Source organism: Pteropus alecto, unplaced genomic scaffold, assembly GCF_000325575.1.
Source record: "Pteropus alecto unplaced genomic scaffold, ASM32557v1 scaffold220, whole genome shotgun sequence".
NCBI classification, from domain to species: Eukaryota; Metazoa; Chordata; class Mammalia; order Chiroptera; family Pteropodidae; genus Pteropus; species Pteropus alecto.
This window is the reverse complement of record NW_006430043.1, coordinates 1851300-1863988: the sequence shown is the minus strand read 5'-3', so window position 1 is coordinate 1863988 and position 12689 is coordinate 1851300.

The following is a 12689-nucleotide window of genomic DNA, read 5'->3' as shown; positions in this document are numbered from 1 at the left end:
GGTATTAAAAGCATAATCCATCAAAGAAAAAATCAATAAATTGGACTTCATCAAAATGAAAAACTTTGTTCTGCAAAAGACCCTATTAGGAGGATAAAAAGACAAGCTACAGATTGGGAGAAATTATTTGCAAGCCACATATCCAACAAAGGACTTATATCTATAATATATAACGAACATTCAAAATTCAACAATCAAAGAACAAGCAATCTCTTTAGAAAATGGGCAAAACACAGTAAGAGACATTTCAATGAAGAGGATATACAGATGGCAACTAAGCACATGAAAAGATTTTCAGCATCATTAGCCATTAGGGAATTGCAAGTTTAAACCACAATGAGAATCACTACACATCTATCAGAATGGCTAAAATAAAAGTTAGTGACCGCACCAAAGGCTGGTGAGGATTCAGAGAAACTGGATCACTCATACTGTGCTAGTGGGAATATAAAATGGTACAGCTACTCTGGAAAACAGCTTGACAATTTCTAAAAAACTAAATATGCAACTGCCGTACATCCCAGCAATTACACACCTGGACATTTACCCAAGAGAAATAAACCTTATGTTCACACAAAAACCTTTACACAAATGTTTATAGCAGCTATATTCAAAATAGTCAAAAAGTGCAAACACCCCAGATGCCTTTCAATGGATAACAAAGTGTGATACATCCATACCGTGAAGTATCTTCATCAGTGAAAAGGAACAAGCTATCGATACCTGAAGGGACCTGAATGACTCTCCAGAGAATCATGCTGAGTGAAAAAAGCCAGTCACAAAAGGCTCTATACTGTATGATTCCATTTATATAACATTCCTGAAATTTAAAAACGGAAAACAGATGAGTGGTTGCCAGAGGTAAAGAAAGGGGTGTCACAGGAAGGAAGTGGGTACGAGGGATCCTTGTGGTGATAGAAATGTTCTGTATCTTCACCATATCCATGTCAATATGCTGATTATGATATTGTACCATATAGTCTTACAAGGTGTCATCATCTTACATTTATTGAACACTCACTATATGCCATGTATAGTTCTGAGCACATTAATCCTCAAAATAACCTTCTCCAGGAGGTAGAATTAACATATACTTTTTACAGGTAAGGAAGCCGAGGCACAAAGAGATTAAAGTCACTGGGACAAGGTCACACAGATGGAAACTGGGAATGGAAGCCAGACAGTCCACTGCAGAACCCATGCATTTCACCACTACTGCCTGAAATCGTCTTAAAATGACCCATTTCCCTGACCCTGAGATTCTAATTCAAAAGGTCTGGGGCGGGGCCTGAGCTTGTAGAGTTTCTTATCCTTCCTCACACCTTTCATTCTGAGCTTGAACCCTCTCTCAGGGGCTCTGCCTTTGAAGGTTACAATCGGCAGCACGATACAATTTCAGCTCACGTTCCATTGTCCAGAACTTAGTTTCGTGGCCACAATTATTTGTCAAGGAGGCTTGGAAATGTAGTCTTTTTGGTGGATGGTCAGGTCTCATCTACAACTTCTATTTCTATTTAAAAAAAAAAGAGGAGAACGGATATTGGAGGACAAACAGCAGGTTCGAGCACTCTGTCTGTTGGCTAAGTAACCACTCTTGTCCCTGTATCACTCTGCCGTTTAAAACTGCATGATGGGGTTCAAATCCCTTGAGGTCATGCAGCAGACAGACGACCAATCGTCCTGGCTTGCTGGAGATGAGTAAGTTCTCAGGACATGGGACTTTCAGTTTTAAAACCAGGAATGTCCCAGGAAAACAGAACAAGTTGGTCAGTCTAACCAGAAAGCCTCTCATGTCATGATCTGGCCCCACCCACCTCTCCTACCACTCACTGCTCTCTCCAAGTTCCACCAGAACTCACTTCCTTAAAGAGTCCAAAGAGCCATGCTCTTGTCAACCTTCTTTTCATTTATTCAACCTATTGGCCACCTACTATGAGCTTGGCTTCCCACAGGAGATATAGTACCTCCATCTGAAACACTCCCTTCCCCCTGGCTAACTCCTCCTCATCTTTCAGTTTTCAGGTGTCAGCTTTCAGAGCTCTTCATCAAGGAAGTCTCCCCTTCCTTCTAGTCTGGTCCCTTGCTCCTGACCTGTACTTCCTTGAAACAGCACTTATGTCACTGTCCTCTGATTGCACATTCGCTTGCCTGCCTTCCCAGTAAACAAAGGTCTTGGTCACTATTTTGTACCAGTGTCAAGAACAGAGTTTAGCACATAGTAGGTGCTCAATTAATAATTGTTGAATGAATGCTGCCTCACCAGGAGCCTGGGGCTTGCTCATACAAGGAGCTATGCCCATCCTCTCCCTGGCCATCTTCCTTCCTCTAAGTGCTCATGACATGGAACTGATGAGACTCCCTCTCAATCCAACACTGCTGGAATCCATGGAGTGCCGAGCTGTTAACTGCTTTCTGGGCAAAGCAGAAGACAAAGCAACAGTTCTCCTCATGACCTGAGCCCCCAGGCTGCTGCTTCACACTCCACACCCTCTGGCCATTTCCCTGATAATAATCCTTATAACAATAATGATAGAAACACTGTTACCCCTTAATTAGGCAATAATGACACCAACTTAGCTTCCAAGCCACCTTCCAAAACTAAATAGAAATAACATGCCCTTCTGTCAGCACAGATAATTGAGCGGGGGGAATAACGAGTGAGCTTGTGTGGATGTGTATGGGTGTGTATTGCAGGGTTGTAGGGCAGCGACTGGGGGTGAACAATATACTCAGGGCCCATCTGGTCAGTACGTATTTTAAAAGTTCCCAACAGATGAGTTTCTCATGAAGTATACTGGAAAGTGTGGTGGGGAAGGGAGGAGGAATCAGTGGGGTGGAGGCAGAAGTAGGCAACTCTTTAAAAGGAAACAAGACACAACATCTCCACCGAGAGTATGGGCCCAGGGCTCTTTTCATGCCCCTTGTGGCCTAGTAGGTCACACCGGCCATTTATTTCAAACTGGACTTCATCTGGAGTGTCGTCCTAACACATATTTGCTTCTCTTCCATTTTTATCCTCATTTCTGGAGAAGGCAAGACACATGAACATAAACTCAGGCCCCTTTCACATTGTCTCCAAGTGGATAATCCACACTGGCTTTCTCAGGGAAAGGGATGGGACCAGGCTGGCACACCTGTACCCATTAGGTCTCCGTAGGTCTTCCTCTCCCTTTTTCCCTTTGGTGAGCATCCAGGGTCTGTGAATCTATGAGGACAGTGACTCAGAATGGGTCACGTGGAGCTTTAAAAAATAAAATCGGAACAAGTTCTTGATAAACCATGGTTGCAGATTATCAGTGTAATGACTGACACCCATGAAGGTGAATAACTGAGCGTTGGAAGTAATCTCCGAAGAGGAGGTATGTGTATGCCTGTATTTCAAAACCAAAATAAAGGAGAGATTTGCTTCTTTGCTTCTACTCCACAGAAGGGGACAACATGGACTAAGAGCACTACAGGAGTACAGGGCAAGGCAGGGAGAAGGTGACTGAGAGCCCCCTAGACCCATTGAGACTGCATATGAAGGGTTTCTATGGGCCCCCAAACTTTGGATGCATAAAGTAAAAAAAAAAAAAACAACTTGTTTTGACCTAGAAGCCTCTTTCCAAATTGCCAAAGAAAATAAAAGATGAGGGTAGAGCCAGAGCAGGTACGTATACTGTGAAATACTAAGGTTCATGGACATCATGAGACCAGGGCCAGAGGATTCAACTTTGCCTACAGGTTTCTGTGCCCTGAGATGGAGCCCTGGTTTCTTGTTGTACTTGACTCTTCATTTCCCACACAAGAACCAGTGTCTCCAGAATTCCCAACTTGAGGCCTGGATCTTCGGGAGCTCCCACTGTCTCCTGCAGACCCCACAGCCCTGGATGCAGATCCAGAAGCTACATCGGGTCCTCTGAGGGATCTACCTCCCCTCAGGGAGACTGTGCCCCCTGAGCTGAAGCCCCTCGTGGCTGCACCAGAAACAGAGACTGCATTTGTCACCATCACTGTGAGAAGAGAGAGAGAAAGGGTTAGAGCAGCTCCAGGCATCCCCACGTGCCTTCTAAGTCCCTGAGTATCCATCTCACACACGGCACCGAGGGGCATCTCCCTGAAGTGTCCCATAAAGGAACGAAGGCTCTCACACCATCCATCTGTCTGGGCCAACTCTCCACCATGGGATTCAGGGGGTCCTGAAGGCCTTGGGGTGAGCATGGAATCCTAGAGTCTTGATGCTTTCTACTCAAATCCCCTCCATGGGGCCACAAGACAAGAAGCAACTTGCCCAAGACCATATAATCGGAGCATACAGAGTGAGGCCGGGCCCTCAGAGCCCCCAGCCTTCTGGCAGAGGGCTCCTTCCTCCTTATCTCAAGCAAGGGGAAAGGTGACTCCTAACTGGCCAGCAAAGGATAACCCCCCATTCCATTATTCACAGTAGCTCACATTGTTGGTGACTTCTCCAGACAGCCTGTTAGCACAAAAACAATCAGAATAATCAATAAATCTTTTGCCCAGGTCTCAGAGCAGAATAATTACCAGCATGAAGGATACCCCAGATCTGATCCATAATGTGTAATTCAGTCTCCCTCTGGAAAATACCTGGGTCCTAGAATTGCATCAATTCCCACCTGGAGTAACAAGGTCAGCTGTCCTCATATCCCTTTTCTATAGTCTCACTCTCAGCAGGCTCGTCACCATTGTTCCTGGACTCCCACAACTGCTCCTTGCTCCCCAGGCCCCCTTGGCCCTCGAGTCCCTCTCCACCCTTTCCCCAGACAGGGCTCAGTCAGGCCATGCTGGACTGGGCAAAGCTAAGGAAAGCTATGCCTTTTTTCAACGTCTTTCTCAATGGTGGGGAGATCTCCCCAGTTTTCCTTTTGGTGCAGAAGTCCAGAAGGAATGTTTGAAGGCGTTAAGGACTCCAACATATAGGGCCAAGATCTGCACTAATCATGTATAGTATACTCTGGACAAAGGCCTTGACTGGACACACATCCTACTACCCCGATGAAGCTCAGATATTGTTTCGAGAATGAGCAAGTTCATTAATTGTCCCATCATACAGATAGGAATGTTGGTACAGGTTCACTACTGATGGACACTTGCTCATTCTCTCCTCTCTGGGTCACCCACCTGCTTTCCTCACCCTCCAGCAGCCTGCAATAGGTGGCGATCTCCACGTCCAGGGAAAGCTTGGCTCCCAGCAGTGCCTGGTAGTCACACAGCAGCCAGGCCAGGTGCTCCTTGGACTGCTGCAGGGCAGCCTCCACCTCAGCCAGCTTGGCCTGGGCATCTTTGAGAGCTGCCTCCCCTTTCTGCTCTACCTTCAGGGTAGTGTCTTGCAGGGCAATGCTCTGCCAAGGGCCAATGGCACAGGCAGTAAGGAAAGCGCAAGAGACCAGGTATCTACCTGTATTTGGCTAGGCTTCTCTCTTGCCCACCTTCATAATTTATTGCGGAAAATGTGAGAATACAGAAAAGTAGGGGGAAAAAATCTCTCATAATCCTATCTCCCAAAGGCTACCATTGCCAAGTTGGTGCCCCACCTGGTTCTTGAGATTCCAGTTTGGCATTAATTCCTGACATGATACAATTGAGGTTAATTAGCCCTATTATTTGGAGAAATTTCAGGTACGCGTTTATGGCCAATTGCTTAGAGCAGTGGTGCTCAATACTCTAGAGAGTATTCGAATCAATCACTTGGAAGATCATGAAAAACACAAAGGTCCAGGTTTCTTAATGTAGGACCAGGTCTAGGCCTTTGTCAAATTCCCTAGTTGATTCTGATTCCCACCTAAGTTGGAGAACCACTTTACCAAATTCCCTAGTTGATTCTGATTCCCACCTAAGTTGGAGAACCACTGTCCTAGATTATTTGTTCAGATGTCAAGAAGAGACTCATCGATGATCAAGCAAAATAACTCAATCTCAGGCATGTTCTTTTACAAATAGCCATGACTATTCAATGTGGACAAAATATTCCCCTTCCCTATCCTTCTCATTGTTTCATGGCATTGCAGGTAATAGCAGCAATACAGAGCAAAAGAGAAGAATTAATATAATGCACGCCTTGAATCTGTTGCGCACCTTCTTGGTAGATCATGAGACATTTCTTCCTACAGCAAATCTCCCCCTACTCATCCACACCACACCCACCCCTCCATCTCACAGCACAGTAGCCCTCTGAGGCCCACAAAAAACCACAGTTTAGTTTTTCTCAACCCCCCCCCCCCGCCAAAGCAAGCTTCAATCAAGCAGGAGGCCCTATACAATTTCCCACCTCTTCTTTTTTCAGTTTTATCGAGGTATAATAAACAAATAAAATTATGAAATGTTTAAAGTATACAACATTGTGAAACAACCCCCACCATCAAATTAATTAACACATCCATCACCTCCCATAGTTACCCTTTTTTTTTTCCAGTGAGAACACTGAAGTTCTGTTCTCTTAGCAAATTTCAGTTATGCAATACAGTGTTATCAACTACAGTCACCATGGAAGAACACAGTTCTTCAATGCACTATCTATTTTGGTAAGACTACTCCAAACCCAGAGCCTATTCTACTTTACTTCTTATCAGCTTCTCCTTATTTTTGCCCACCTCCAAATCCACGTAGTAGTGTTAATCTGTAGCTGCTCCTCCCTAAGGAAGAGCACCCTGCGAAAGGTGGGGCTAGGCAGAACTAGAGTATTCCTCCCAGATAATCCTGACGTCCCATTGGCGCAAACTCAAGATGCAGACTTTCTACTTTCTCATCTTCCCCAGGGCTATTCAGAGTAAACCTCAATCCAAGGCTGGTCCAAGAGCAGATTGTTGGTGTAGCTATAAGAAGTCTGGCTGCCTTTTGGTGTTAAGACCAGATGAGATCTGAAAGTTAGGATTTCTCAAGGCTGTGAACCTGGCTCACCACTCCCAGCCTGACCAACAGAATTTAAAAATCACCCAGCCAAATCATTTGCTTTGGCTCCACATTCCTTCTTCAGAGCCCATTAACTGGACACCTTCTGATTCTGGTCATCTCTAATAGCTGGCTTTGAGAGTGGAAATGTCCATTTGCTCAGAGATTAACTCCTAGACTCAGAATCACATGGCAACTTACAGGGAAGAAACCATTTGCCAATATCTTAATGTGTTCACTTACAATATATCCACTGGTAAGTATATATTGAACTTTATAACAAAATGTCAAATTGGTTTCCACAATTTTGCATTTTCAAGAGCAATACAAGAGTTCCAGTTGCTCCACATTCTCTCCAGCACTTGATATTGTTTGTTTGTTTCTTTCTTTCTTTCTTTCTTTTAGACATTCTAATAGGTTGCAGTAGTATCTCATTGTGGCTTCAATTCGCACTTCTCTAGTGACTAATGCTATTGGGCATCTTTTTATGTGTTTATTTGCCATATCTGTCTCCTCTCTAAAGAAGTGTCTGTTTAAATCTTTTGCCCGTTTTTTTTGATTTGTTTTTCTTACTAGTGAGTTTTGAGAACTCTCTATGTTCTAGATACAAGTCCTTTGTCAGATATGTGTTTTGCAAATATTTTCTCCTATGCTGTGGCATTTTTTCATTCCCTTTACGGTGTCTTCCACAGAGGAGAGGTTTTTAATCTTGATGAAATTTAGTGTTTTAATCTTTTTCTCTTATGGCTCATGATTTGGGTGTTTTGTATTTAAGAAATTTTTGCCTAAGCCAAGTTCACAAAGAATTTCCCTTATTTTTCCTTCTAGAATGTTTACAGTCTATTTATAACTCTCTGTTCTGTTTCATTAACCTATGTGTCTATCCTTTAACCCAGGTGTCCCCAACCCATGGGCTGCAGACTGGTACCAATTCGTGGTCTATTAGGAACCAGGCCGCACAACATGAGATGAGTGATGGACAAGTTGAGTGAAGCTTCATCTGTATCTGCAGCCGCTCCCCAGCACTAGCATCACCGCCTCAGCTCCATCTCCAACCATCAGGCATTACATTCTTATAGGACCACCAGCTTCTGGTGCCAAAAAGGTTGAGGACCACTGCTTTAACCAATACCACACTATCTTGATTACTAGAATAAGTTTGAAATCAAATAGTCTGAGTCTTTCAATATTTTTTTTTTGAAATTATTTTGGTTAGTCCAGGTACTTTGCATTTCCATGTACATTTTGAATAATCTTATCAATTTCTACAAAAAAAATCTTGCTGTGATTTAGATTGGGATTTTTATCAAACATATAGATTAATTTTGGAAGAATCGACATCTTAACAATATGAGTATTCCAGTCCATGAACATGGTGTATTGCTCTATCTCTTTAGATCTTGGATTTCTTTCATTATTATTTTTTAAGTTTTGAGTATACAGATGATGCACAAATTTTTTTACCTGTATATCTAAGTGTGTTATTCTTTCTTGGTGCTATTGTAAATGATACTGTCTTATTAATTTTAATTTCCAATTGTTTATTGCTAGTTTGTAGCCTGTAACCTTGCTAAACTCACATGTTAGTTCTAGTAGCTTTTGTGTAGAATCTTTAGGATCTTTTGCATTGGCAATCACATTATGTGAATAAAGACAGTTTTATTTCTTCCTTTCAATCTGTATTTTTTTTTTTTTGTATTATTGCACTGCTTAGGAATTTTAGTATGATGACAAGTAAGAGTAGTAACAGCAGATGTCCTTGCCTGTTCCCAATCTTAAGGGAAAAAAACATAAAGGCTTTCACCATTATGTTAGCTGTTGATTTTGTAGATATCCTTTATCAGTCTAAGACAGTTCCCTCCTACTCCTAGTTTGCTGAGTATTTTTTAAATTCCTGAATGGATGTTAAATTTTGTCAATTTTTTTTGCATCTATTGAGATTATATGTTTTTTCTTCTATAATATAGTGGATATATTAATTGACTCAATGACTGTTGAACTAGCCTTTCATTTCTGGGATAAATTTCACCCAACCATAATGTATTATCCTTTTTATAATTTGCTCATATTTTGTTGAGAATTTTCAAATCTATGTTCATGAAGGATTTGGTCTTTAGTTTCTTTTCTTATAATGTCTCAGATTTTGGTATCAGGGTAATGCTTACTTGATAAGACAAGATGAAAAGTGTCCCTTCGTATTCTATCTTCTGGAAAAGTTTATGTAAAATTATTATTATTTCTTAATTAATCCCACATATGGTAAAATCATCCCATCCATGAAGCCTTCCACAGTCTCATAGTACTGTCTATAACTTTAATAATGGGAAGGAGGAGGAGGAGGAGGAGGAGAGAGAAGAGGTGGAGGAGGGGGAAGAGAAGAAGAGGGAGAGGGACAGGGGAAAAGGAGAAAAAGAGGCCTACAGTACTGCGTGCTCATGATGGCACAGGTCCTATATAATAAACATTTATCATTTATTATTGTATATAACATTCCCAGAAACCCTATGAGGGAGATATATTACTGTTACTTCTTTACAAACAGATAAATCAAGGCTCAGAGTTGCTAAAAAAAAAAAAAAAAATGCCCAAGGTCACACATTTTTCATCTGATCATCAATTTTTTATTGAATGCCTACTAAACTTTAAGATGCCAAGAATTGAACCCACAACAGAGCCTGCCCCCTTATTCTCCCTTAGTACTTTTCAAAACCTGACCCTTGCGTCACCAGCATCAGAGTCACCTAGAAGCTTGTTAAAAAATGTGTATTTCCAGGCTCCACTTCAATTATCTATAATGGAAACTCAAGGGAGGAGAACTATTGGAACCAGGAATGTGCATTTTGAATGAAGTCCCAGGGGATTTCAATGCACTATCTCCCCTCCCAGAGGAGCTCTTAATTACATGCTGTCTTGTATTAACAGCAAATTGTAAATTTCTTATCCATCCCTCAACTGAACTGTAAGCTCCCTCAGGGATGCAGTGTGTTATGAGCGTTGGTATCCTCAAAATAGCCAAGTGCAGTACCTTGCTTACAATCATTGTTTCACAGACAATCACTGAACTAAAATGAAATAGGACGAGGAGCTCCTCTCTACTTGCTAGATGGGATGCTGCCCAATTCACAAATCACTTAATAAAGCCAATTAGATCTTTGAATTTAAATATTTATTTATTTAATAGGATGAAAACAACACGGACCTTCAGGTGCTCGTGCCTGTCCACACACAGTGCCTCTAAGCCTCTTTCCTGATTCTGTGTCCCAAATTCCCCCTTAGGCTGGGAAGCTTAAGGAATGAGCCTGGCAGCATCTACAGGGTTCTTTTCATCAGAGCTGGAGAGATAGTAGAGATAATCTCATTCCACCTCCTTTAACTGATGCAGAAATCAACCTTGGGAGGAAAAATGACTAATGTCACACAATAATTCCCCTTAAGACAAAGATCAGCATTTAAGGGTCCTAACACCTGGTGCAAGGCCTTCCCACTTCACAACAAGTAGAAGAAGCATAAGTGGTCCATTCAAGGGGGCTTTCTGGAGCAGGTGAGCTCTCCAAGGACATGCATTTGAGTTGACAGGGAAAAAAGGGTTTAGCAGAGGGGAAGAAAGAGGCTCATTTGAATTCAGACTAGGCAGAGAAAGAAAGGGAACCACAAGAGGGAGGGTGTCCCAAATATTCAGCAGCAGCATCAGGATATAAACATATAGCCCAGTTACCTATGGAAATAGAGCACATAAAACCCTCTATTTGTGTGCATCTTCCTTTTGAAGCCCAGGACCTGACAAGTCAATTGGCAGAAGAAAGGCAGGAGACACCGAGGGGAGGAACGTGACCCAGATTCTGAACTAGTCTCCTGAGACTCCTGGGAGGGAGAGAAGAATCTCTCCCCTAAGCTGGCCCCTCATTCCATTACCCGCTTATAGCCAGATTTCTTTCAAGCCTCGGGCCTGTATCCATGAGTTAATCTATAAGCCTAATTTTGCTTGGAATCCAACGTAGAAGTAACATGTGTCTGAGTAGATCTGAAAAGAAGCATTGTGCCCCAGGTGAGATGGGAGTGAGGAGCTATGAGCCACAGAAGGAGACTCACACCACTGATAGTCTCAGAAATTAAGGGAGTTGATAATAAATGCTGCCACCTTACCTGCCTCACCTTCTTTCCTCTCAGAAAGTCGTCAAATGGCTCACCATTCCTAAAGACTTGGAACAGTGCATGAATTGGGGGTGAAGACCTTGGGTTCTATGCCCACCCTGGGCCTTACCTGTTTCCTAACATAAACTGGAAGTTCAAATTCACTGACGGCTAAAGCTTCCTTCCAGCCCCAGAAGTCCAGAACACTAGCCCTTGTTTAAGGTCATGTTCATGTTTGCATAGTATACACACCGTAAAATAGCCAAGCCCCTCACACTTCTTCCTAGCCTGCATCCTCACCTCCACAGACCTCTCCCACGTGACCAAGGCCTGGGCAGCTCTCAGGGCCATTCTCTGAGCACCAGATCATCCTAGAACACTCAGCCTCATATACTGTCACCTTGCCACCTGCAACCTTCAGAGCTCTTCCTGCCTGGCACCCTCAAACTTGGGGCCAGCTGGCTGGGGGACAGGTGAAGCCACCTATTCTCTGTTACCGCCTCCTCTACTGCATTTCTCAAAGCCATCTCCGCAACCTCTAGGAACAGTAAGAATCTCTCAGACCCTACAAAAGCCTCATCAAGGTTTTGAAGCTAGAATAGAATGAAAGAGAAAAGAATCCCTCAGTATTTTTTTCTGAGTTGTTTTAAGCCACATCTGTTGTGTCTGACTGAAGCTTGACCTAACCCAACCTAAAATATTAACTGCATCTCTGGCCAGTCTAATATCAACTCCAAGAGCCCATCCAACCTACCCAGCCATTTCTGAGGTCCCAAGAAGCCCAGGCAGTGATAACACCTTTTGGGGAAAGGGGCTGCAATCATCTTCACACCTACAGGAGAAAGACTCTAGGATCGAGATGTCCAGAGGTAGGGGCTCCCAGAGGGCTGCTGGATGAGGCAAGAAAAGAAAAGTCTATTATCTGCTGAATGTGTTGGGGGACTCCTCTGACATAAGAGGAGGAATGTTCTGTGAAAATGGTAGTCATTTATTATGGAGGTCACTTTTTAGTCCCAGAGACTTCCTCAGATACTCTCCTTCGGCCTTGTTTAGAGCCCAACAGAGACTTAAGACTGCAGGTGATGCAGGACGAGGCGAATCCCTCTTCCCTCTACCTCGCCCAGGGGGACTCAAGTCCTGCACCAGAGAGGAAGGGTACTTGACAGGGTGCAGGAAGGAATTCAAGCTCATGCCAGAGTTAGAGACAAAAGGAAAAGTTAATTAGCGAAGGAATAATGCTCCATTGACATAGCATGGTCTCCTCTCAGACAGATAATGAGACAGAGAGAGACTAAAGGAAAGTTTATTAGAGATGGAATAGCTCTCCATAGACATATCAGAGAATGAGAGAGACAGATCCCAAGTGTTCAAGGAATTCTATATGTCAGTCTATACATCATTCTTAGTTTCTATGAATTACAGCTTTAAGACTTTGTTCTCCTGTTTTCCTTTCATGGTCTGGTATGGGTACGCAGCGTTAAAGGCACGTTAGCAATCTCAGCCTTTGTTCTATAGGTCCGCAGAGGAAATGAGTGGTTGAGTTCATTTTGTGTAGCTTAGGACTTAAAAATTCTGTTTTCCTGGCCACCTTTTATAGCATGGGTAAATAGTTTATTAGTAATCTAAGAAGGAATATCCCTCTGTTCGGTAGGTTTCCTATGGTATGGTAG